We start from the raw sequence: 23,890 nt of genomic DNA on the forward strand, positions 1-23,890 counted from the left end.
AATGTGTTGACCTGTACATCAGTCATCCATTTGAAACACATATGGACAGTGCATTGGCAAATACTGCATATGGCTCAATGTTAGCCTGGAAAAATGCAGAGGAAGAAATGTTGATTGCATTGGTGAGCACAGCTGTCACAAGCATTGCCGATCTTGTGTTGTAAGTTAGCTGTAGGTATTCTTGCAGCAGGCAACACATCTCTGCATCTGCTTCCATGCTGACCCTGAGTCTATGGGCACTGTTGTTCCGTGTGTGCCAACCATCAGTATCTCATGCTGACATCAGTACTTTGGGGATTCGATCAGTGACACATAACAGCTCAAGTGGCTCCACCCCAAGTCCAGTGACCAATGCACCAGACAGACTTTGCTGCACCATGCTGCTCCTAGCAGTAAAGACCCATATTGCCACATATTTATACTGTAGCATCGGAATTCCTGCCTGTGGCATACAGAGGTGGAAATGATTTCCATTGGCATTGGGAGTGGTGTGAAGAGAAAGCCCCATGCAGTGTATTAGTAACTGGACTCTGTAGCAGCAATTGGGGGAAGTGAATGCTGAGCGATGCAGAGAGAATGCATGTCATTGGGAAGGGGAGGAGTGGGGGTGGTGCCATAATCTCTGTGAAAGGCTGAGGAGAGGAAGGGGTATACTGTCTCCATTTACTTGGAGCATAGGGGATAGAGCGCATCTGTGAACTAGAGCTCAGTGCAGGTGATGGAGTGGATGTGAGAGCATGAATTTTGAGGTAGCTTTAGTTAAAAATTCATTGAGTTACTAAGTATACAAATGCTGATAATTAACTGGAATGCATTATGTTTCATGTAAGAATTCACGGTAGGAATTGTCACAAAAACAGGAGTTCCTACCTACAGTATTTAGTGACTGTAATCCACCTCTTTAAGCACTAGGACTGGCGTTGAGGCCAGAGTAGCCCTTTCTGGCCCATTAATGCAGCGTTAGGTAGGAGCGAGACTGAGGAGAGACGGGAAGAACTGCATGGAATTTCAGGGCCTTAGTCCCTTATCCTCTAACTGAAGTTTCGTGTTGACAGGCTCCCCAACAGCTGGGAGTCGTATCTTGATACATAGGTCGGGAGGTTCCTCAGAACATGTTTCCGCAGCACTTCCGGCAACGTTACGATGTTGGAGCATGAGCAGCCTTGTGGAAAATCTAGGGTAAAATGCATGGAACTAGTGTATAGTGTTTTGTTATGGAACAGACATATAGGAGCCTCTATACTACAGTATGGTACGTGATAGAGGCCATGATGTAAAAGTTGCAGAGATTAAAAGTGTGTGCAAATGCTTTATCTTGATTGCATGGGGACACGGCCTGCATTTGGTTTTACAGCGACATGAACAGCACATTACACGTTGGCTGCATCATGTTAATATACTTTTGCTATTGTAATGTATTTGCTTCATGGGTTCTTTGCTTAAGAATTCATAGCAACACATTGCTATGAGGAACTAGTTGGTTTATTAACAAAGGTTTAACAGTCACACTACACATTACCAGTTCATCCACTAGGCTCACAATTGTATACCTCATCGTGGATGACCTAGACCCAACTAACTGGTGTTTTATTGAGTCTTGTGAACAGCACATGACTGGCTAAGCCACTCACAAAAACCTGTGAGCATACTCACAGGTACATACAGCTAGAATCTGGGTTATTTACTTCTGATGTCACTCTGCAGGGTGACTTAGAGCAGATTGTTCTGAACAGGTTTTACTTCCCAATGGAGATACATCTGCACATTCAGGAACTTCAAAATTCTTGTTAGAAAACGGGGTTCCTCTATCAAAAAAAAAGAAACTTTCATGTGATCCCAAAAGCAATAATAAAAATGCTGAAATCCAATGTAATGAAAAAATAACGTAACTTACTCAGTGACCTTGAAGCAGTAGGTGGCCTTATTACTAGGCGTTTATTCAGGTTTTTTTTTTCCAGACACACGTCACTTTCTGAGTTGTCAGCTTCTTTAGGGTTGTGTCAACTATTTTGAAGTTGTTCACCAGCTTCTCTGAGTTTTACAGATTGGCACGCAGGCCATTGTGAAGTATAGAAGTGGTTAAAATGAATCAGAAGCTTTGACAGTCTGTAAAAATTTGACCTGTTGAGGGGAGCTGGCCTATTGACCCATTAGAAGAACATTGACAATTTTATGCCTTTAACATTTGGATTTTTCCTTCAAGCATTTGTGTACTTATGCTTTTTTCTCCTTTCAATACTAGCAACCAGATGTTGTGTGTACCAACAGCTTAAGTTCCAAATTCCATGTAATAATTTGTTTTCACACGTCATAATCAGGGCCATTATTGAGTCACTTGTTAGGTAGGGTGGATGCCAGATCTTTTGGAGCTGTTGGTCAGTAATTGGATAGTTTTGTACATTTTTAGAACTTTCATATTTCAAAGCCATGCATTTGCATAACTTTCTGAAAAAGTTGCTCTCCCATGTTTAATGAAAAGAGAAATTGCACAGCGTAAAAGATTCAGGTTTGGTTGATTTCAATGGTGTTGTCTTAAGGAGAGACTCTGAACAAATAGTTAGAAGAGTTTGGCGAGATACATACAGCCGATCATCATAGCAGAGCTAAAGTAGTTTATCAATATGCTGTGGCTGAGACTGCACTGCTAAATATTTCCACTGCTTTCTCATATTTATACATAAAATGCAGAAGAAGGAATTAAGTGATAACGGTGCGGTTTTCAATTTATTCATGGGATGTGGGCGTCGTTGACAAGACCAGCATTGATTGCCCATCCCTAATTATCCTTGAGAAGGTGATGATGTGGTGCCTTCTTGACACAGTGCTGTTAGGGAGGGTGTTCCAGGATTTTGGTTCAGCGACGATGAAGGAACGACGATATATTTCCAAGTCAGGATGGTGTGTGACTTGTTGGATAATTTGCAGATGATGGTGTCCCTATGCGTCTGCTGCCCTTGTCCTTCTAGGGGTTAGAGGTTGCGTGTTTGGGAGGTGCAGACGGCACTAATTTGACATGCTGCCCAAGTCCTTTCAACAGGTGCAGACATATCGCGCCCAAAAAAACAGACAGTGAGAGTTTCTACAGGTATATAAAAAGAAAGCGAGTAGCTAAAGTAGACTTTGGTCCCTTAGATGATGAGACTGGGGAATTAATAATGGGAAACAGGTTATTGGCAGAGACTTTGAATATTTTGTATCGGTCTTCATAGGAGAAGACATAAAAAGCATCCCAAAAATGTATAATCATGGGACTATTGTGGGGGGGGCGGGGGTGGCGGTGGGGGGGGACTTTCACTAGAGAAAAAGTACTAGGCAAACTAATGGGACTAAAGATGGACAAGTCCCCTGGACCTGATGGCCTGAGGTCCTTTAGTCTTAAAAGAAGTGGCTGCAGAGATAGTGGATGCATTGCTGTAATCTACCAAAATTCTCTGGATTATGGAGAGGTCCCAGCGGATTGGAAAAACGCACATGTAACACCGCTATTTGAGAAAGGAGGGAGACAGAAAGCAGGAAACTATAGACCAGTTAGCCTAACATCTGTCATTGGGAAAATGTTGGAGTCCATTATTAAGGAAGTAGTAGCAGGACATTTAGAAAATCATTATACAATTAAGACGAGTCAGCATGGTTTTATGAAGGGGAAATCATGTTTGACAAATTTGCTAGAGTGCTTTGAGAATGTAATGAGCAGTGTGAATAAAGGGGAACCAATAGATGTCATGTATTTGGATTTCCATAAGGTATTCGATAAGGTGCCACATAAAAGGTTACTGCATAAGATAAGAGCTCACAGGGTTGAGGGAACTATATTAGCATGGATAGAGGATTGGCTAACTGACAGAAAACAGAGAGTCGGGAAACATGGATCATTTTCAGGTTGGCAAACTGCACCTTGTGGAGTGGCCACAGGGATCAGTGCTGGGGCCTCAACTATTTACAATCCATATTAATGACTTGGATGAAGGGATTGAGTGTAATGTAGCCAAATTTGCCGATGATACAAAGATAGACTGTAAGAAACAAAAATAGACTTTACAGCCCCTCGAGCCTGCTCTGCCATTCAATAAGATCATGGCTGATCTGATCATGGACTCAGCTCCACTTACCCGCCCACTCTCCATAACCCCTTATCCCCTTAACATTTAAGAAACTGTCTATTTATGTCTTAAAGTTATTCAATGTCCCAGCTTCCACAGCTCTCTGAGGCAGTGAATTCCACAGATTTACAACCCTCAGAGAAGAAATTTCTCCTCATCTCTGTTTTAAATGGGCGGCCCCTTATTCTAAGATGATGCCCTCTAGTTCTAGTCTCCCCCATCAGTGGAAGCATCCTCTCTGTATCCACCTTGTCAAGCCCCCTCATAATCTTATATGTTTCGACAAGATCACCTCTCATTCTTCTGAATTCCAATGAGTAGAGGCCCAACCTACTCAACCTTTCCTCATGTGTCAACTCCCTCATCCCCAGAATCAACCTAGTGAACCTTCTCTGAACTGCCTCCAAAGCAAGTATATCCTTTCGTAAATATAGAAACCAAAACTGCACGCAGTATTCCAGGTGTGGCCTCACCAATACTTTATATAGCTGTAGCAAGGCTTCCCTGCTTTTATATTCCATCCCGTTTGGAATAAAGGCCAGCATACCATTGGCCTTCCTGATCACTTGCTGTACCTGCATATTATCCTTTTGTGATTCATGCACAAGTACCCCCAGGTCCTGCTGTACTGCGGCACTTTGCAATCTTTCTCCATTTAAATAATAACTTGCTCTTTGATTTTTTTTCTGCCAAAGTGCATGACCTCACACTTTCCAACATTATACTCCATCTGCCAAATTTTTACCCACTCGCTTAGCCTGTCTATGTCCTTTTGCAGATTTTTTGTGTCCTCCTCACACATTGCTTTTCCTCCCATCTTTGTATCGTCAGCAAACTTGGCTACGTTACACTCAGTCCCTTCTTCCAAGTCATTAATATAGATTGTAAATAGTTGGGGTCCCAGCACAGATCCTTGCGGCACCCCATAGTTACTGGTTGCCAACCAGAGAATGAACCATTTTTCCTGACATACTGTTCTCTGTTAGTTAGCCAATTCTCTATCCATGCTAATATATTACCCCCAACCCAGTGAACTTTTATCTTGTGCAGTAACCTTTTATGTGGCACCTTGTCAAATGCCTTCTGGAAGTCCAAATACACCACATCTTTTATCCACCCTGTTTGTTACATCCGCAAAGAATGCCATCAAATTTGTCAAACATGACTTTCCCTTCATAAATCCATGCTGACTCTGCCTGACCGAATTTTGCTTTTCCAAATGTCCTGCTACTGCTTCTTTAATAATGGACTCCAACATTTTCCCAACCACAGATGTTAGGCCATCTGGTCTATAGTTTCCTGCATTTTGTCTGCCTCCTTTTTTAAATAGGGGTGTTACATTTGCAGATTTCCAATCTCCTGGGACCTCCCCAGAATCCAGGGAATTTTGGTAAATTATAAACAAATGCATCCACAATCCCTGCCGCTACTTCTCTTAAGATCCTAGGATGCAAACCATCAGGTCCAGGGGATTTATCTGCCTTTAGTCCCATTATCTTACTGAGTACCACCTCCTTAATGATTGTAATTGTGTTAAGTTCCTGTCCCTCCTATAGCCCCTAGACTATCCACTGTCGAAATATTGTTAGTGTCCTCTACCGTAAAGACTGATATAAAATATTTGTTCAGAGTTTCTGCCATCTCCATGTTCCCCATTACTAATTCCCCGGTCTCATCCTCTAAGGGACCAACATTTACTTTAGCCACTTTTTTCCTTTTTATAAAGGGGTACTGAGGGAATGATCAGCCATGATCTTATTGAATGGTGGTGCAGGCTCAAAGGGCCGAATGGCCTACTCCTGCACCTATTTTCTATGTTTCTATATACCTATAGAAACTCTTGCTTTCTATAGTCTATCTTTCCTTTCTTAATCATTTTTTTAGTTGTTCTTTGCTGGCTTTTAAAAGCTTCCCAGTCTTCTGTCCTCCCACTAGTTTTGGCCACTTTGTATGCACTTGTTTTTAATTGGACACCATCCTTTATTTCTTTAGTTAGCCGTGGATGGCTATCTTTTCTTTTACACCCTTTCCTCCTCAGTGGAATATATTTTTCTTAAGAGTTGCGAAATATCTCCTCAAATGTACACCACTGTTCATCAACCGTCCTACACTTGAATCTATTTTCCCAGTCTACTTTACCCAACTCTGCCCTCATACCTTCATTGTCTCCTTTATTTAAGCTTAGTACGCTGGTTAGAGATCCAACTTTCTCACCCTCCATCTGAATTTGAAATTCAATCATGCTATGATCACTCATTCCAAAGGGATCCTTTACAAGGAGATTGTTTATTAAACCTGTCTCATTACACAGGACCAGATCTAAGATAGCCTGCCCCCTGGTTGGTTCCGTTACATACTGCTCAAGGAACCCATCCCTTACACACTTTATGAACTCCTCCTCAAGGCTACCCTGACCAATTTGATTTGATTTGTCCAATCAATATGGAGGTTAAAATCACCCATGATTATTGCTGTTCCCTTTTTACAAGTCCCCACCATAGGTGAGAAAGCAAGTTGTAAGGAGGAAAAAATAATCTGCAAAGGGATATATAGAGGCTAAGTGAGTGGGAAAAAAATTGGCAGATGGAATATAATGTGGGAAATGTGAGGTTATCCACTTTGGCAGGAAAAATAAAAAAGCTAATTGTTATTTAAATGTGGAGAGATTAAAAAATGCTCCGGTACAGAGGGAGCTGGGGGTCCTTGTACATGAAACTCAAAAAGTTAGCATGCAGGTACAGCAAATAATTAGGAAAGCAAATGGAATGTTGGCCTTTATTACCAAGGGGATGGAGTATAAAAGTAAGGAAGTCCTGCTACAATTCTACATCTTTATAGGCAGTCCCTCGAAATCGAGGAAGATTTGCTTCCACTCTAAAAATGAGTTCTTAGGTAACTGAACATTCCAATATGAGAATTACAGTCGTTGTCAGGTGGGACAGATAGTTGTTGAAGGATGGGTGGGTGGGGAATCTGGTTTGCTGCACACTCCTTCCACTGCCTGCGCTTGCTTTCTGCATGTTGTCGGCAACAAGACTCGGTGTTCAGCGCACTGCCGGATGCTATTTCTCCACTTAGGGCGGTCTTTGGCCAGGGACTCCCAGGTGTTGGTGGGGATGTTGCATTTTATCAAGGAGGCTTTGAGGGTGTCCTTGAAACGTTTCCTCTTCCCACCTGGGGCTCGCTTGCAATGTAGGAATTCCGAATAGAGCGCTTGCTTTGGGAGTCTTGTGTCAGGCATGGAGCTGGTCGAGTGTGATCAGTGCTTCGATGCTGGGGATATTGGCCTGATCGAAAACACTGACATTGGTGCGTCTGTCCTCCCAGGGGATTTGCAGCATCTTGCAGAGATATCATTGGTGGTATTTCTCCAGCAATTTGAGGTGTCTACTGTATATGGTTTACGTTTCTGAGCCATACAGGAAGGTGGGCATCACTGCAGCCCTGCAGACCATGAGCTTGGTGCCAGATTTGAGGGCCTGATCTTCAAAAACTCTCTTTCTCAGGGGGGCCAAAAGCTGTGCTGGCGCAGTGAAGGAGGTGTTGAACCTTGTCGTTGAAGACTGCCCTTGCTGATAATAGGCGCCCAAGGTATGGAAAATGTTTCATGTTTTCCAGGGCCGCGCCGTGGATCTTGATGACTGGGGGTCATTGCTGCGTGGCGGGGTCAGCTTGGTGGAGGACCTTTGCCTTACGGATGTTTAGTGGAAGGCCCATGCTTTTGTACGCCTCAGTGAAGATGTTGACTATGATTTGGAGTTCCGTCTCTGAATGTGCGCTAACGCAAGCGTCATCCGCGTACTATAGCTCGACAACAGAGGATGGGACTGTCTTGGATCTGGCCTGGAGACGATGAAGGTTGAACAGGTTCCCACTGGTTCTGTAGTTTAGTTCCACTCCAGCGAGGAGCTTGTTGAGTGTGAGGTGGAGCATTACAGCGAGGAAGATCGAGAAGAGGTTTGGCACGATGACACAGCCCTGCTCGATCCCGGTCCGAATGTGGATCCGTTAGTCAGGATCAAGGCTTGCATGTCGTCGTGGAGCAGGCGGAGGATGGCGACATCTTTTGGGGGCAGCTGAAACGGAGGAGGACGCTCCATAGACCCTCACAGTTAACAGTGTTGAAGGCCTTTGTAAGGTCAAAGAAGGCCATGTACAAGGGTTGGTGGTGTTCCCTGCATTTCTCTTGCAGTTGTTGCACCATAAAGATCATGTCCGTTGTGCCCCATAGTGGGCAGTAACTGTACAGAGTGTTGGTAAGACCACACTTGGAGTACTGTTATTTAAGGAAGGATATCCTTGCATTGGAGGCAGTTCAGAGAAGGTTCACAAGTTTGATTCCTGAGATAAAGCGGTTGTCATATGAAGAAAGGTTAAGCAGATTTGTCCTATACTCATTGGAGTTTAGAAGACTGAGAGTCAATCTTGAGATTCTGAGGGGCCGTGATAGGGTAGATACAGAGAAGATGTTTCCTCTCGTGGGAGAATCTAGAACTTGGGGTCATAGTCTGAGAATAAGGGATCGCCCATTTAAAACAGAAATGAGGAAGAATTTCTTCTCTCAGAGGGTCGTGAGTATTTGGAATTCTCTACCCCAGAGAGCTGTGGAGGCTGGGTTATTGAATATATTGAAGGTTAATATATACGGAGTTTTGAAAGATAACGGAGTCAAGGGTTATGGAGAGTGGACGGGGAAGTGGAGTTGAGGCCAAGATCAGATCAGCTATGGTCTTATTGAATGGCGGAGCAGGCTCGAGGGGCCAGATGGCCTACTTCTGCTCCTATTTCTTACGTTCTTATCCCAATCTCCGCACCCGTTTTTCAGCTTCATCAAATTTCTAGACCCTAGTGTTTGCTTAGCACCTTTCTGGTGCTTTCATGTTACTATGTGCTAGTGTATGAATCTAGAACAGGAGGGAAAAAGCACTTCCTGTCTTCATTGGGAGACTGCCCTCGTAAAGTTTCATCTGGGAATCCCCTCTTTAAAAACACTCTAAACACACATTGGTTTACACTGAAAGATAATGTTCTAACTTGAATTGCAGAGAATTGTGTCTTAAGCAAAATGATAAGGCTTTATGTTGTGATACGATAAATTTCCTACCGATTTAAGCTGATTTGGGCAGAAATATAGCAGAAAATTCATAGTGCAGCACTGAAGAATTTGAATTCCGTGCACCCACATTGTATCAGTGAGGCCCACCAAATAATTTCCTCTTTGTTGGAGTTGTGCTGTGTGAGGCTCAGTGTAACATCTTCTTTTGACACAATACCCTGGAAAATAATGCACGTTACGATCCCACAACCATATGATGCACAATGTGAAACTAGATTATGAATGTTGGTGCATGAATTCACTGCCTCCCATCTCAACCATCAGGTCAACAGATGTGCATCATTAAATAGATTTAAGTGTGTTCAGCCCAGTGAAATGAATTATATGCACATTTTGGGGTATACAGGGTATTTTTGCAGATGACATGCAACTGAGAAATGTAGTAGTGAAGAGGACAGCAACCATCTTCAAAAGGAAATGGATAGATTGTTGAAATGGGCAGACACCTGGCAGATGTAATTTAACGCAGTGCGAAGCAATGCATTTTGGTTAGTAGAATGTGAAGAGGCAAGATAAACTAATTTGTACCATTTTAAGGAACAAGGAGACCTGGGGGTGTCCATTCACAAACTGTTGAAGGTGGCAGGATAAGTTGAGAAGTCTGTTTAAAAAAAAGCATATATGATCATTGGCTTTGTCAATAGAGGCATAGAGTGCAATAGCAAGGAAGTTATGCTAAACCTTTATAAATCACTAGTTAGGCCAAGTTTGTGTATCATGTCCAACGATCCCCTTAGGAAAGATGTCAAGTCTTTGGAGAGGGTGCAAAGAAGATTTACTAGAATGGTACTAGGGATGTAGAACTTCAGATATGTGGAGTGAATACAGAAGCTGCTCCTTAAAGCAGAGCAGGTAAGGGGAGATTTAATTGAGGTGTTCAAAAGCATGAAGAGTTTTGATAGGGTAAATAAGGAGAAACTACTCCAGTTACAGGAGGGTCGATAACCAGAGGACACAATTTCAGATAATTGGCAAATGAACCAGAGGTGAGATGAGGAGAATTTATTTTACGCAGCAAGTTATGATGATCTGGAATGCACTGCCTGAAAGGGTGGTGGAAGCAAATTCAATAATAACTTTCAAAAGGGAATTGCATAAATACTTGGGAGGGGAAAATTTTGCAGGGTTCTACGGAAAGGACAGAGGGGTGGGAATAATTGGATAGCTCTTTCAAAGCGCTGGCATAGGCTGAGGGGCTGAATGGCCTCCTTCTGTGTTGCATGATTCTGTGGTGCAGAAACTGGCTAACCCCCGAAAATGGTTATGATTGTGGTACTCGATGAACCCGTGGCCATTACTTGCTTTGCATGCAGCACAATTTTACTAAATGTTCAGTACCAAGAATTAGAAACAGGACAGAACAAATTAAAATAATGCTTCCCAGATTTCATCACAACCTGTAAAATGGGAACCTTGATCAAATTCGATATTTTCTGGCAGATCATCCTGCTTATCTCTCACTATATCCTCCCTGATCATTGAAGTCATTTTCGGTACTGTCAGGGGAGATAGCTCATCAGGGGAAGGCAGCAGCAGCCAAGTCGATGGCACCAGGAGTGGCTCTGCTGCACAGGAGGGCAGGAAAAAGTGTGGGAGAGCTATAGTGATAGGGGATTCTATTGTAAGGGAAATAGATAGGCATTTCTGCGGCCGCAACCGAGACTCCAGGATGGTATGTTGCCTTCCTGATGCAAGGGTTAAGGATGTCTCGGAACGGGTGCAGGGCATTCTGGAGGGGGAGGGTAAACAGCCAGCTGTCGTGGTACATATAGGTATCAACGATATAGGTAAAAAACGGGATGAGGTCCTACAAGAATTTAGGGAGCTAGGAGTTAAATTAAAAAGTAGGACCTCAAAGGTAGTAATCTCAGGATTGCTACCAGTGCCATGTCTAGTCAGAGTAGGAATTGCAGGATAGCTCAGATGAATATGTGGCTTGAGGAATGGTGCAAGGGGGAGGGATTCAAATGCCTGGGACATTGGAACCGGTTCTGGGGGAGGTGGGAGCAGTACAAACCGGACGGTCTGCACCTGGGTAGGACCGGAACCGATGTCCTAGGTGGAGTGTTTGCTAGTGCTGTTGGGGAGGGTTTAAACTAAAATGGCAGGGGGATGGGAATCTATGCAGGGAGGCAGAGAGAAGTAAAAAGGGGGCAGAAGCGAAAGGTAGGAAGAAGAAAAGTAAGAGTGGAGGGCAGAGAAATCAAAAAAGGCCACATTACAACATAATTCTAAGAGGACAAAGAGTGTTAAAAAAACAAGCCTGAAGTCTCTGAGTTTCAATGTGAGGAGCATTCGTAATAAGGTGGGTGAATTGACTTCACAGATAGCTGTTAACGAATATGATGTAATTGGGATTACGGAGACATGGCTCCAAGGTAACCAAGGCTGGGAACTCAACATCCAGGGGTATTCACGAAGGACAAACAGGAAGGAAAAGGAGGTGGGGTAGCATTACTGGTTAAAGAGGAGATTAACGCAATAGTAAGGAAGGCATTAGCGTGGATGATGTGGAATCTATATGGATAGAGCTGCGAAACACCAAAGGGCAGAAAACGTTAGTGGGATTTGTGTACAGACCACCAAACAGTAGTAGGGAGGTTGGGGATGGCATCAAACAGGAAATTAGGGAAATGTGCAATAAGAGTACAGCAGTTATCATGGGTGACTTTAATCTACATATTGATTGGGCTAACCAAACTGGTAGCAATGCTGTGGGGGAGGAGTTCCTGGAGTGTATAAGGGATGGTTTTCTAGACCGATATGTTGAGGAACCAACTAGAGAGCAGGCCATCCTAGACTGGGTCTTGTGTAACGAGAGAGAATTAATTAGCAATCTGGTCGTGCGGGGTTCCTTGGGGAAGAGTGACCATAATATGGTAGAATTCTTCATTAAGATGGAGAGTGACACTTTGACGGTATGAGACGTGAATTGGCTAGGATAGACTGGAGAATGATACTTAAAGGGTTGACAGTGGATAGGCAATGGCAGACATTTAAATATCACATGGTTGAACTACAACAATTATACATCCCTATGTGGTATAAGAATAAAAAAGGGAAGGTGGCTCAACCGTGACTAACAAAGGAAATTAGGGAAAGTGTTAAATCCAAGGAAGAGGCATATAAATTGGCCAGAAAAAGCAGCAAACCTGAGGACTGGGGGAAATTTAGAATTGAGCAGAGGAGGTCTGAGGGTGTAATTAGGAGGGGGGGAAATAGAGTATGAGAGTAAGCTTGCAGGGAACATAAAAAATGACTGCAAAAGCTTCTATAGGTATGTGATGAGAAAAAGATTAGTGAAGACTAATGTAGATCCCTTGCAGTTAGAATCAGGTGAATTCATAATGGGGAACAAGGAAATGGCAGACCAATTGAACAAATACTTTGGTTCTGTCTTCACTAAGGAAGACACAAATAACCTCCCGAAAATATTAGGGGACCGAGGGTCTAGCGAGAAGGGGGAACTGATGGAAATCCTTATTAGTCAGGAAATGGTGTTCGGGAAATTGAAGGGACTGAAGGCCAATAAATCCCCAGGACCTGATAGTCTCCATCCCAGAGTACTTAAGGAAGTGACCCTAGAAATAGTAGATGCATTGGTGGTCATTTTCCAACATTCCATGGATTCTGGCTCAGTTTCTATGGAGTGGAGGGTAGCTAATGTAACCCCACTTTTGAAAAAAGGAGGGAGAGAGAAAACAGGGAATTATAGACTGGTTAGTCTGACATCAGTGGTGGGGAAAATGCTGGAATCAATTATTGAAGATGTAATAGCAGTGCATTTGGAAAGCAGTGACAGGATTGGTCCAAATCAGCATGGATTTATGAAAGGGAAACCATGCTTGACAAGTCTTCTAGCATTTTTTGAGGATGTTACTAGTAGAGTGGACAAGGGTGAACCAGTGGATGTGGTGTATTTGGACTTTCAAAAGGCTTTTGACAAGGTCCCACACGAGAGATTAGTGTGCAAAATTAAGGCACATGGTATTGGGGATAATGTATTGAAGTGGTTAGAGAACTGGTTGGCAGACAGGAAGCAAAGAGTAGGAATAAACCGGTCCTTTTCGGAATAACAGGCAGTGACTAGTGGAGTGCCGTAGGGTTCAGTGCTGGGACCCCAGCTAGTTACAATATACATTAATGATTTAGATGAAGGAATTGAATGTAATATCTCCAAGTTTGCAGATGACACTAAGCTGGGTGGCAGTGCGAGCTGCGAGGAGGATGCTAGGAGGCTGCAGGGGGACTTGGACAGGTGAATGGGCAAATGCATGGCGGAGGCAGTATAATGTGGATAAATGTGAGGTTATCTACTTTGGTGGCAAAAACAGGAAGGCAGATTATTATCTGAATGGTAACAGATTATTAAAAGGGGAGGTGCAATGAGACCTGGGTGTCATGGTACATCAGTCATTGAAGGTAGGCATGCAGGTACAGCAAGCAGTAAAGAAAGCTAATGGCATGCTGGCCTTCATAAGCGAGGGGATTTGAGTATAGGAGCAGGGAGGTCTTACTGCAGTTGTACAGGACCTTGGTGAGACCACACCTTGAATATTGTGTGCAGTTTTGGTCTCCTAATCTGAGGAAGGATATACTTGCTATTGAGGGAGTGCAGCGAAGGTTCACCAGACTGATTCCCGGGATGGCAGGACTGACATATGAAGAAAGACTGGATTGACAAGGCTTATATTCACTAGAATTTAGAAGAATGAGAGGGGATCTCATAGAAACATAAAATTCTGAAGGGATTTGACAGGTTAGATGCAGGAAGCATGTTCCCAATGTTGGGGAAGTCCAGAACCAGGGGTCACAGTCTAAGGATAAGGGGTAAGCCATTTAGGACTGAGATGAGGAGAAACTTCTTCACTCAGAGAATTGTGAACTTGCGGAATTCTCTACTACAGAAAGTTGTTGAGGCCAATTCACTAAATATATTCAAAAGGGAGTTATATGTGGCCCTTAAGGCTAAAGGGGTCACGGGGTATGGAGAGAAAGCAGGAATTGGGTACTGAAGTTGCATGATCAGCCATGATCATATTGAATGGTGTTGCAGGTTCAAAGGGTCGAATGGCCTACTTGTGCATCTATTTTCTATGTTTCTATGAATCCCCCACCATCAACATCCTTGGGGTCACCATTGACCAGAAACTTAACTGGACCAGACACATAAATACTATAGCAACAAGTGTCTCACCTCCTGACTCCCGAAAGCCTTTTCACCAGCTACAAGGCACAAGTCAGGAGTGTGATGGAATACTCTCCACTTGCCTGGATGAGTGCAGCTCCAACAACACTCAAAAAGCTCGACACCATCCAGGACAAAGCAGCTCACTTGATTGGCACCCCATCCATCACCTTAAACGTTCCCTCCCTCCATACCGACGTACCGTGGCTGCAGTTTGTACCATCTACAAGCTGCATGGCAGCAACTCGCCAAGGCTTCTTCGGCAGCACCTTCCCAACCGACGACCTTCCCACTTAGATGGACAAGGACAGCAGGTGCATGGGAACACCACCACCTCCACATTCCCCTCCAAGTCACACACAATCCTGACTTGGAAGTATATCGCCGTTCCCTCATCGTCGCTGGGTCAAAATCCTGGATCTCCCTCCCGAACAGCACTGTGGGAGTACTGTCACCACATGGACTGCAGCGGTTCAAGAAGGCGGCTCATCATCACCATCACAAGGGCAATTAGGGATGGGCAATAAATGCTGGCCTTACCAGCAATGTGCACATCCCATGAAGGAATTAAAAAAAAAAACTAATCAGCTCCTTCCCTTGTACTGACGTCACTGCAGGTGTTTTTAACCTCTCTCTCTCTGATGCTCGCGCTCCCTCACCTCTGGGCTCTCTAATTCTTGAATTTAAAACCCTCGGATTCTGCTGCTCCTCCCTTACAGTCTTCCGGTTCTGTGTCTCCACTCCTCCTTTTGAGTTGGATGTAAGAAACCGCCTTCCTCCTCTTCACCGAATTTCCACTCTTACCAAATTCTTTCACTCTGCTTGCGATCCACTCCGATTACAACTCACCCAGCTCTGTCTCCAAGCTTTGGAAGTGTTAGACTTCTGACTGCCCCGTGAGCTCTAAATACAAAATAACAGCTAGCGATTCTTATGTAACCCTCTTTACCAATCTGTCACATGTCCACAGACCTTCCATGCATCCTTAAATGGCCCTCACCTTTAATATCACATGATGCCCAGAATGTATTTTGAAGTGAGGTTCCTTCTCACCAAATCTCCAGATCTTGACATAATAGCCATCTTGATGGTTTACTTGCTAATCAGCTTAACCTGGTTTCCTGGCTAATATTATAACAACAACAACATGTATTCATGTAGCGCCTTTAACGTAATGAAACGTCCCAAGGCACTTCACAGGAGTATTATGCGATGAAAATTTGACACTGAGCCGCATAAGTAGAAAAAGCTTGGTCAAAGAGGTATGTTTTAAGTAGTATCTTGAAGGAGGAAAGAGAGGCAGAGAGGTTTACTCAGGGAGTTCCAGAGCTTACGGCCTCGGCAACAGAAGGCATGGCCACCAATGGTTGAGCGATTACAATCAGGGATGCTCGGGAGGACAGAATTAGAGGAGTACAGACATCTCGGAATTTTGTAGGGCTGGAGGAGATTCATCATCATCATCATCATAGGCAGTCCCTCGAAACGAGGATGACTTGCTTCCACTCCAAATAGAGATGAGTTCACAGGTGTTTCAATGAAGGACCGAATATTCCAGATCCCGAACTACATCTTGAAGGGTGGAAGATGCCTGTGCATGGATTTTCTTAACATGTGGTGGCCGTTGCACACCAGCCACCACTGGGTCTTGGTCCAGTGGCAAGGATTAACCAAGATGACTGGAGACCAGCTCTGCTACATGGGCCCAGTGTGCACACACATCGCAGTGTGGACTGGCCCGTGCTGCCCCTGGGCCCTCGCCTCTTCTGGGCACCAAACTCATGCCTCTCCTTGGCTCCGACCTCGCCGCTCCTGTTGTAGCTGCCCACACTCCAATCACCGACCTGGGTTATGGTGATGTCCAACCCAGTCGCCCTCTTCACAGCCATCACCCTCCTACACCAGCACAAGCTGCACCCTGCCGTGGTATGCCGCCACACGTTTCTCCCTCTAATGGCCCCCACCTGCTGATGGTCTGGCAGGCTGTGACCGTGCCGATTTTCCGGGCCATGGCTATTAGAGGGAGCAACGTGCTGCGGCCTAGAGGAGATTACAGAGATAGGAAGGGGCAAGTCATGGAGGGATTTGAAAACATGGATGAGAATTTTGAAATTGAGGCGTTGCTTGACGCCTTGTGAACAAGACGTGACTGGCTAAGCCACTCACAATGCAACAGCTGCACAAACCTGTGAGCATACTTTCAGGTACATTAGATCTCTTCTCATTTTTGTGGTGAAAGAAAGAGAAATATTACAATCGAACAGGAGATGCCCTGGACCATCCCACATAGTTAATGTGATTAATGGCTGGTCTATTCATTGTTTTCTGCCCCTCCATTGTTCCAGATAACTCCAATATTAACACATCCTTATCTGACAATTACCTCGAGACGTGATTAACTTTAAGGGGACCCTTAATACAAAGCAAATTCTAACAGAAGCATGCATTTAAACCTTTACACAACAGCACTCCGATATCTAAAGGATTCCTGCACTTCACAGAGAAAATAATGGCCCTGAAATTCCGATCGGAGGCTTCTTTTGAATGAACGCCCCCGGCCGGAGAATTTTAACGAAATGACCTGGTGGTCCCGGAGACACCTCGGATTCCGGTGGGGAGGCCTTCTCTTCCCACGCTGCAAAGTGCGCTCTCGTCCTCGAGGTTTGGACGCAGAAAGTACAGTCACGTGACTGCACAACCAATCAGGTAACATATTCCACAGCATTCTCATTAATAGCAATGAGAACGCCATATCTACGAGTTCTCATTACTATTAATGAGAGGGGAAAAAACCATCACACTAAACACCACAATAAAAAGTAAACAAACACACCTCATACAATTAAAATCAATTGAAATTAAAGTTAATAAATGTCTTAGAAAAAATATATAATTTTCCAATTTTTTAAAAGTTTTGTAATTAGGGTTAAAAATAGTGGGCAGGGTTTTTAAGATAAAAATTTGTTTTTAAATGTTATTTTTTTATGTTTTAAAACTTTTACACTGGCAAAGGTAGGCTATGTGCCTGCTTTTACCAGGCGCAAGAGTTTTCAGGACATTGGCAGGGCAAGATATGGGTAACTACCGCAAACTTGCCCATGTGAATGTCCTGGCTGTGGGGATACGGACGATCTGTTAAGCCAGAGCTTGACAGATCGAAAAAGCTGGTTTTCAGCACATGCGCATTGCATGCCAAAAAACGGCTTTTGTGATGCCTTCCCGGGTCTGTACACACTCCATACAGACCCAGGGAGGCCGGGATTTCTGCCCCATTTTTGGGCTCGACACAGAAAGTAAAATAGACATAACTGAGTTTTTGTAGTCTGCTTTCTACCAATTTTAATCCCGTTTCCACAATAAAAAATTATAACAATCATTTATACAGTGGATTGATTACGTGTTTGGGACACAGATACTGGCGGTAGAGTGTGGGGTCGAGGATTTTAATTGCCAGCAGCTTTCTGATGGGAAACTGCTGGTTTCAGTTAGATTCCCATCTGCCTGTGGTAAAATGCAGCTACATTATGTCGATGTTGCTTTCTCTTGTCTGTGCCGGACGTAGGCACAAGCTACAGAGTAATGTGCTTCTGTAATAACGCCCCCCCCCCCCCCGTCCCCGACCTGAAAGTTTTTGTGTGGGTGCAAGTAACTATGAGACAAAGGAAATAAAAGATCCAAAACAAAATAGCAGAAAATGTTCATTCCAAGATGTAACGTATTTGCTTCATGGGTTCTTTGCTGAAGAATTCATCGCAACAGATTGCTATTAAGAACTAGTTGGTTTATTAACAAAGGTTTAACAATCACAGTACACATTACAAGTTCATCCATCTTGGCTCACAATTGCATATCTCATCGTGGATGAGCTAGACCTGGCTGAGGTTTTATTGAGTCTTGTGAACATCACGTGACTGGCTAAGCCACTCACAATGCATCGGCTGTACAAACCTGTGAGCATACTCACAGGTGCATACATTACACTACATCTCTTCTCATTTTATATTATTTTTTGTGCTGAAGGAAAGAGAAATATTACATCGGGAGCAAAGGAATACAGGGAAAATAAGCCAGCTTTAACAAATTAAGCAAGATCAGTGTCCAGGGGCTGATTACGAAATCACACAAATATCATGCTCAGGTACTTAGTTGACGCTATTGCACCTGTTTCCATTGACAAATAGGCAAACTGATCACATCTGTGTGACTCTCTGCTACTTATTTTTTAGAACATCTTGCCTCGTAAACAAGTAATTTGTCATAACAATCAGTTTAATAAAATTAAAATACAGCTGTGGTTACTTATGGCACAATCTTTTACAACCATATTGTATTTACCAGAATTCAATGACAGACTAGCATATTATCAAATTCATTTTAATTTTACGTGCTTTAAATTTTCATTCATGTTTTGAGGCAATGTGTTGCAATCCAATCTATGTATTACCGTTATATTAATTAAGGCCAACTGCAGCAACGACAATTTTCATCAAAGATCAAAGTTTCAGTACAAATCTGATGGTAGGATTGTCCCTCACTACACTGACAATATTTACCATGATCATTTGTATCAGCATATAATAACCCATCAGGCTTGCCTTGGCACCCTGCATCCAAATTGCCCTCAGAAATAATAGTTGTAGTAATGGTGGTTGGCGTAGTGGTAATGGGAATAGTGGTTATAGGTTGTGATGCTGTACGTGATGATGGCTCACAATCTGTAAAACGAAATGTGAATAGTATTTTAATGTTTGGATTCGATTATGTTGATTAAGATTTTCATTCTCTTGTCATAGAAACATAGAAAATAGGTGCAGAAGTAGGCCATTCGGCCCTTCTAGCCTGCACCGCCATTCAATGAGTTCATAGCTGAACATGCAACTTGAGTACCCCATTCCTGCTTTCTCGCCATACCCCTTGATCCCCCTAGTAGTAAGGACTTCATCTAACTCCTTTTTGAATATATTTAGTGAATTGGCCTCAACAACTTTCTGTGGTAGAGAATTCCACAGGTTCATCACTCTCTGGGTGAAGAAATTTCTCCTCATCTCGGTCCTAAATGGCTTACCCCTTATCCTTAGACTGTGACCCCTGGTTCTGGACTTCCCCAACATTGGGAACATTCTTCCTGCATCTAACCTGTCTAAACCCATCAGAATTTTAAACGTTTCTATGAGGTCCCCTCTCATTCTTCTGAACTCCAGTGAATACAAGCCCAGTTGATCCAGTCTTTCTTGATAGGTCAGTCCCGCCATCCCGGAAATCAGTCTGGTGAACCTTCGCTGCACTCCCTCAATAGCAAGAATGTCCTTCCTCAAGTTAGGAGACCAAAACTGTACACAATACTCCAGGTGTGGCCTCACCAAGGCCCTGTACAACTGTAGTAACACCTCCCTGCCGCTGTACTCAAATCCCCTCGCTATGAAGGCCAACATGCCATTTGCTTTCTTAACCGCCTGCTGTACCTGCATGCCAACCTTCAATGACTGATGTACCATAACACCCAGGTCTCATTGCACCTCCCCTTTTCCAAATCTGTCACCATTCAGATAATAGCCTGTCTCTCTGTTTTTACCACCAAAGTGGATAACCTCACATTTATCCACATTATACTCCATCTGCCATGCATTTTCCCACTCACCTAACCTATCCAAGTCGCTCTGCAGCCTCATAGCATCCTCCTCGCAGCTCACACTGCCACCCAACTTAGTGTCATCCGCAAATTTGGAGATACTACATTTAATCCCCTCGTCTAAATCATTAATGTACAGTGTAAACAGCTGGGGCCCCAGCACAGAACCTTGCGGTACCCCACTAGTCACTGCCTGCCATTCTGAAAAGTCCCCATTTACTCCTACTCTTTGCTTCCTGTCTGACAACCAGTTCTCAATCCATGTCAGCACACTACCCCCAATCCCATGTGCTTTAACTTTGCACATTAATCTCTTGTGTGGGACCTTGTCGAAAGCCTTCTGAAAGTCCAAATATACCACATCAACTGGTTCTCCCTTGTCCACTCTACTGGAAACATCCTCAAAAAATTCCAGAAGATTTGTCAAGCATGATTTCCCTTTCACAAATCCATGCTGACTTGGACCTATCATGTCACCTCTTTCCAAATGCGCTGCTATGACATCCTTAATAACTGATTCCATCATTTTACCCACTACTGATGTCAGGTCTATAATTCCCTGTTTTCTCTCTCCCTCCTTTTTTAAAAAGTGGGGTTACATTGGCTGCCCTCCACTCGATAGGAACTGATCCAGAGTCAATGGAATGTTGGAAAATGACTGTCAATGCATCCGCTATTTGCAAGGCCACCTCCTTAAGTACTCTGGGATGCAGTCCATCAGGCCCTGGGGATTTATCGGCCTTCAATCCCATTAATTTCCCCAACACAATTTCCCGACTAATAAGGATTTCCCTCAGTTCCTCCTCCTTACTCGACCCTCTGACACCTTTTATATCCGGAAGGTTGTTTGTGTCCTCCTTAGTGAATACCGAACCAAAGTACTTGTTCAATTGGTCCGCTATCTCTTTGTTCCCCGTTATGACTTCCCCTGATTCTGACTGCAGGGGACCTACGTTTGTCTTTACTAACCTTTTTCTCTTTACATATCTATGGAAACTTTTGCAATCCGTCTTAATGTTCCCTGCAAGCTTCTTTTCGTACTCCATTTTCCCTGCTCTAATCAAACCCTTTGTCCTCCTCTGCTGAGTTTTGAGTCACACTCATTTGACTCTGCACATAATTACATCATGACAACAGGACAAGTGGGCACAAAGTATGAGAATGCAAATTTAGGCCTGATATCAGGAAATTCTCCTTCACAAAAACCTGTACTTACATAGCACCTTGAACACAAAACATGCTGCACAGGGGCTGAAAACAATATTGAGCAGTAGCAGGAGAAAAATTGTGGAGATGACCAAGGTCGTGGCCGAAGAGGAAGGATTTGGAGAGGCTCTGTTGGGTGACAGGATGATGAAGAATTTAGGAACAGAGCTCCAGAGTGTAGGGCCAAGACAATTGAAGGCTCTGCCATTGTAGGTGGATTGGAGGAAGGGAGAAAGCAGAGACTAGAGCTGGAAGAGTAGAGCATGCGTGTGAGCATGTAGGCCTGAAGGAGGTTGCAGAGGAAGAATGGGTTGAGGCCATGGAGGGATTTGTAAATCAGGTTGAGAACTTTGCTTTTGCATTTGACACAACACCTTCTCCCAAGCTAACTTACACCATCATTTGTAATTTACAATCTCTACATATTGATAGAGCTTGACATTGCCATTATTTGTGTTATATTTAACTCTTTACAATAACACAACGCAATCTCCCATGGCATTGCACACGAGCAGTCAAGACCAAGTGTAACCTTTAGGCAAGAGCTGGGTTAGCAAGTGTTAGATAATTTCACCAGGGGTATTTCACCTCATAGAAAGTCAAAAGGTTATGTCATCATTTTTATAAAATCTTTGTTTCATATTATTTATAGTAAAATAGCAAATTTGGGATGCAGAGAAGTAGAGTTTGTTGGTGCATAGGAGTTTCTCTGCAGTGCAGGTGAGGAACTGAGAGATGCGGAACTGAGGGGTAACAGCGCCACCACTGATGGGAGTGTGTAATTACAGCCTGAGAAGTTTATAGAAGCAGTTTCCATTAGAAATGTGGACAAAGTAATTTAGAATGGAAAATGTCGGCGCAAGCATGAGAACAGGAAATGAGGCTTTGTACACAAGAAGTGCATGTAGACATAGGGTTTGTTAACATATTATAGATAGTAGCAATAGGCTGCAGTTCAGTTTTAGTTGGGTTACATATAATAATTCATCCAAGCCAGAAATTTTGAGGACGGTCTTTAATATATTGATCAAAGGGTTAACTCCTTCATTACATTTAGATCCACTGAAATCATCCAGATCCAAGGACTACATCATGGCACCTCCAAAGCTGTTATTCTTCAGCCACTGAGCCTACAGTTAAAAATACACATTGCTGCCATCATTTTCAGACTTATTCTTTTACATCAGCATTTTTTTCCAAGATTATTGCAGCCCAATTGTACTGTACCATGTTGTTTTGTATTAGACTTCGTATAACACCTTGAAATAAGTTTTGTAGAGCCACCTAGTGGACTACTGATGTCATAATAATAAAACCATGAGCTGCATTAGTTCTTACCCGGGAACCATGTTATGCAGTTCTCTGTGTTTACTGTGTCTCAAGATGCCACAGAATTACCGATGAAGTTGGGATCTTGGATTTCTTAACTGAAATTTTGTTGGAGGGTAATCCTGACAACTGACTAAAGAACTGTTAGATGTTCTTCGTTTTGCAAATAAATGTAAAAATCCTAGGTAAATTTCAAGCACACTTGACTGAACTGTTGACATTGCCAGAGTCCAGATGTCTGCGCATATGGGAATAATAGGGCACTTGGGTGAGTTCCACCATGATCGAGAGACTTTTGGAGCATATGTGGAGAAGCTAAAAATGTTTTTCATTGCGAATATTATCGTCAATGTCCCCGATGATATAAACCCTAACTGGGCGGTTTTCGAAATGAAACGGGCTATTTTCTTGACTGAAGAGGGCCCCGAGGTGTATGAAACCCTGAAAAATACGCTTGTTCCCACCAAGCCGAAGGACACGCCGCTGAAGGAGACAAGTTAGAACAGCACGACAGTCCTGAGCCCCAGGAAACTGTTGAAAGATATCATTTGGGAACACGCGATCAATTAAATGAAGAGTATCAGTGAGTACATTGTAGCTTTAAAAAAGCTATCCATTCACTGTCATTTCGGAAACTTCCAGGTCCGAGCTTTGCATGACCGCTTTGTTTGTGGGTTGAAAAATGAACGAATCAGAGGTAAATTATTGACAACCCATAACTTGACTTTTGCTTTAAAGATAGCCTTTTCGATGGATATGGCCGACCATATTTTGTGCAATTTCCAGTCATCAGACAACTGAGTTGAATCGGCTGCAGACTAAAAGTAAAAGGCAGATGGGCCCCGAGACCTCAGAAACTGTCCAAGGTAACAGTCCATTGAAGTCGTGCTGTTGGACAACACATCACTCAAAGCTGTCAATATGTGAAGGCAGAATGTTTCTCCTGCAAGAAAACTGGGCATCTTGTGAAAGCATGCTGGCAGAAGAGTAAACTGACTGGTAATGCTAGAAGTAGAAATATCCAGACACTACAAAGCGTTGAAGAGAAGCAGCAGGACGAGGAGTTTTTAAAAATTCACGTCATCAGGAGCACGAAGGTATCTAACAGCCAAGTATCGACATCCAAGTAGACATTGTAGGAACCAAGATACCCATGGAAATCGAAACTGGTGCATCCGGAATCGCTATATCGTGACAAGTTGTGTGATTATCAACTAGAGAAATCGAAAATAGAGCTGCAAGGCTACTCGGGAGAGCTAATCCCTGTAGTAGGAAGAGTCACCATACCTGTGAAATACAAGGATTAGTATCAGAGCTTGCCT

This window comes from Pristiophorus japonicus, chromosome 17 (assembly GCF_044704955.1).
Source record: "Pristiophorus japonicus isolate sPriJap1 chromosome 17, sPriJap1.hap1, whole genome shotgun sequence".
NCBI classification, from domain to species: domain Eukaryota; kingdom Metazoa; phylum Chordata; class Chondrichthyes; family Pristiophoridae; genus Pristiophorus; species Pristiophorus japonicus.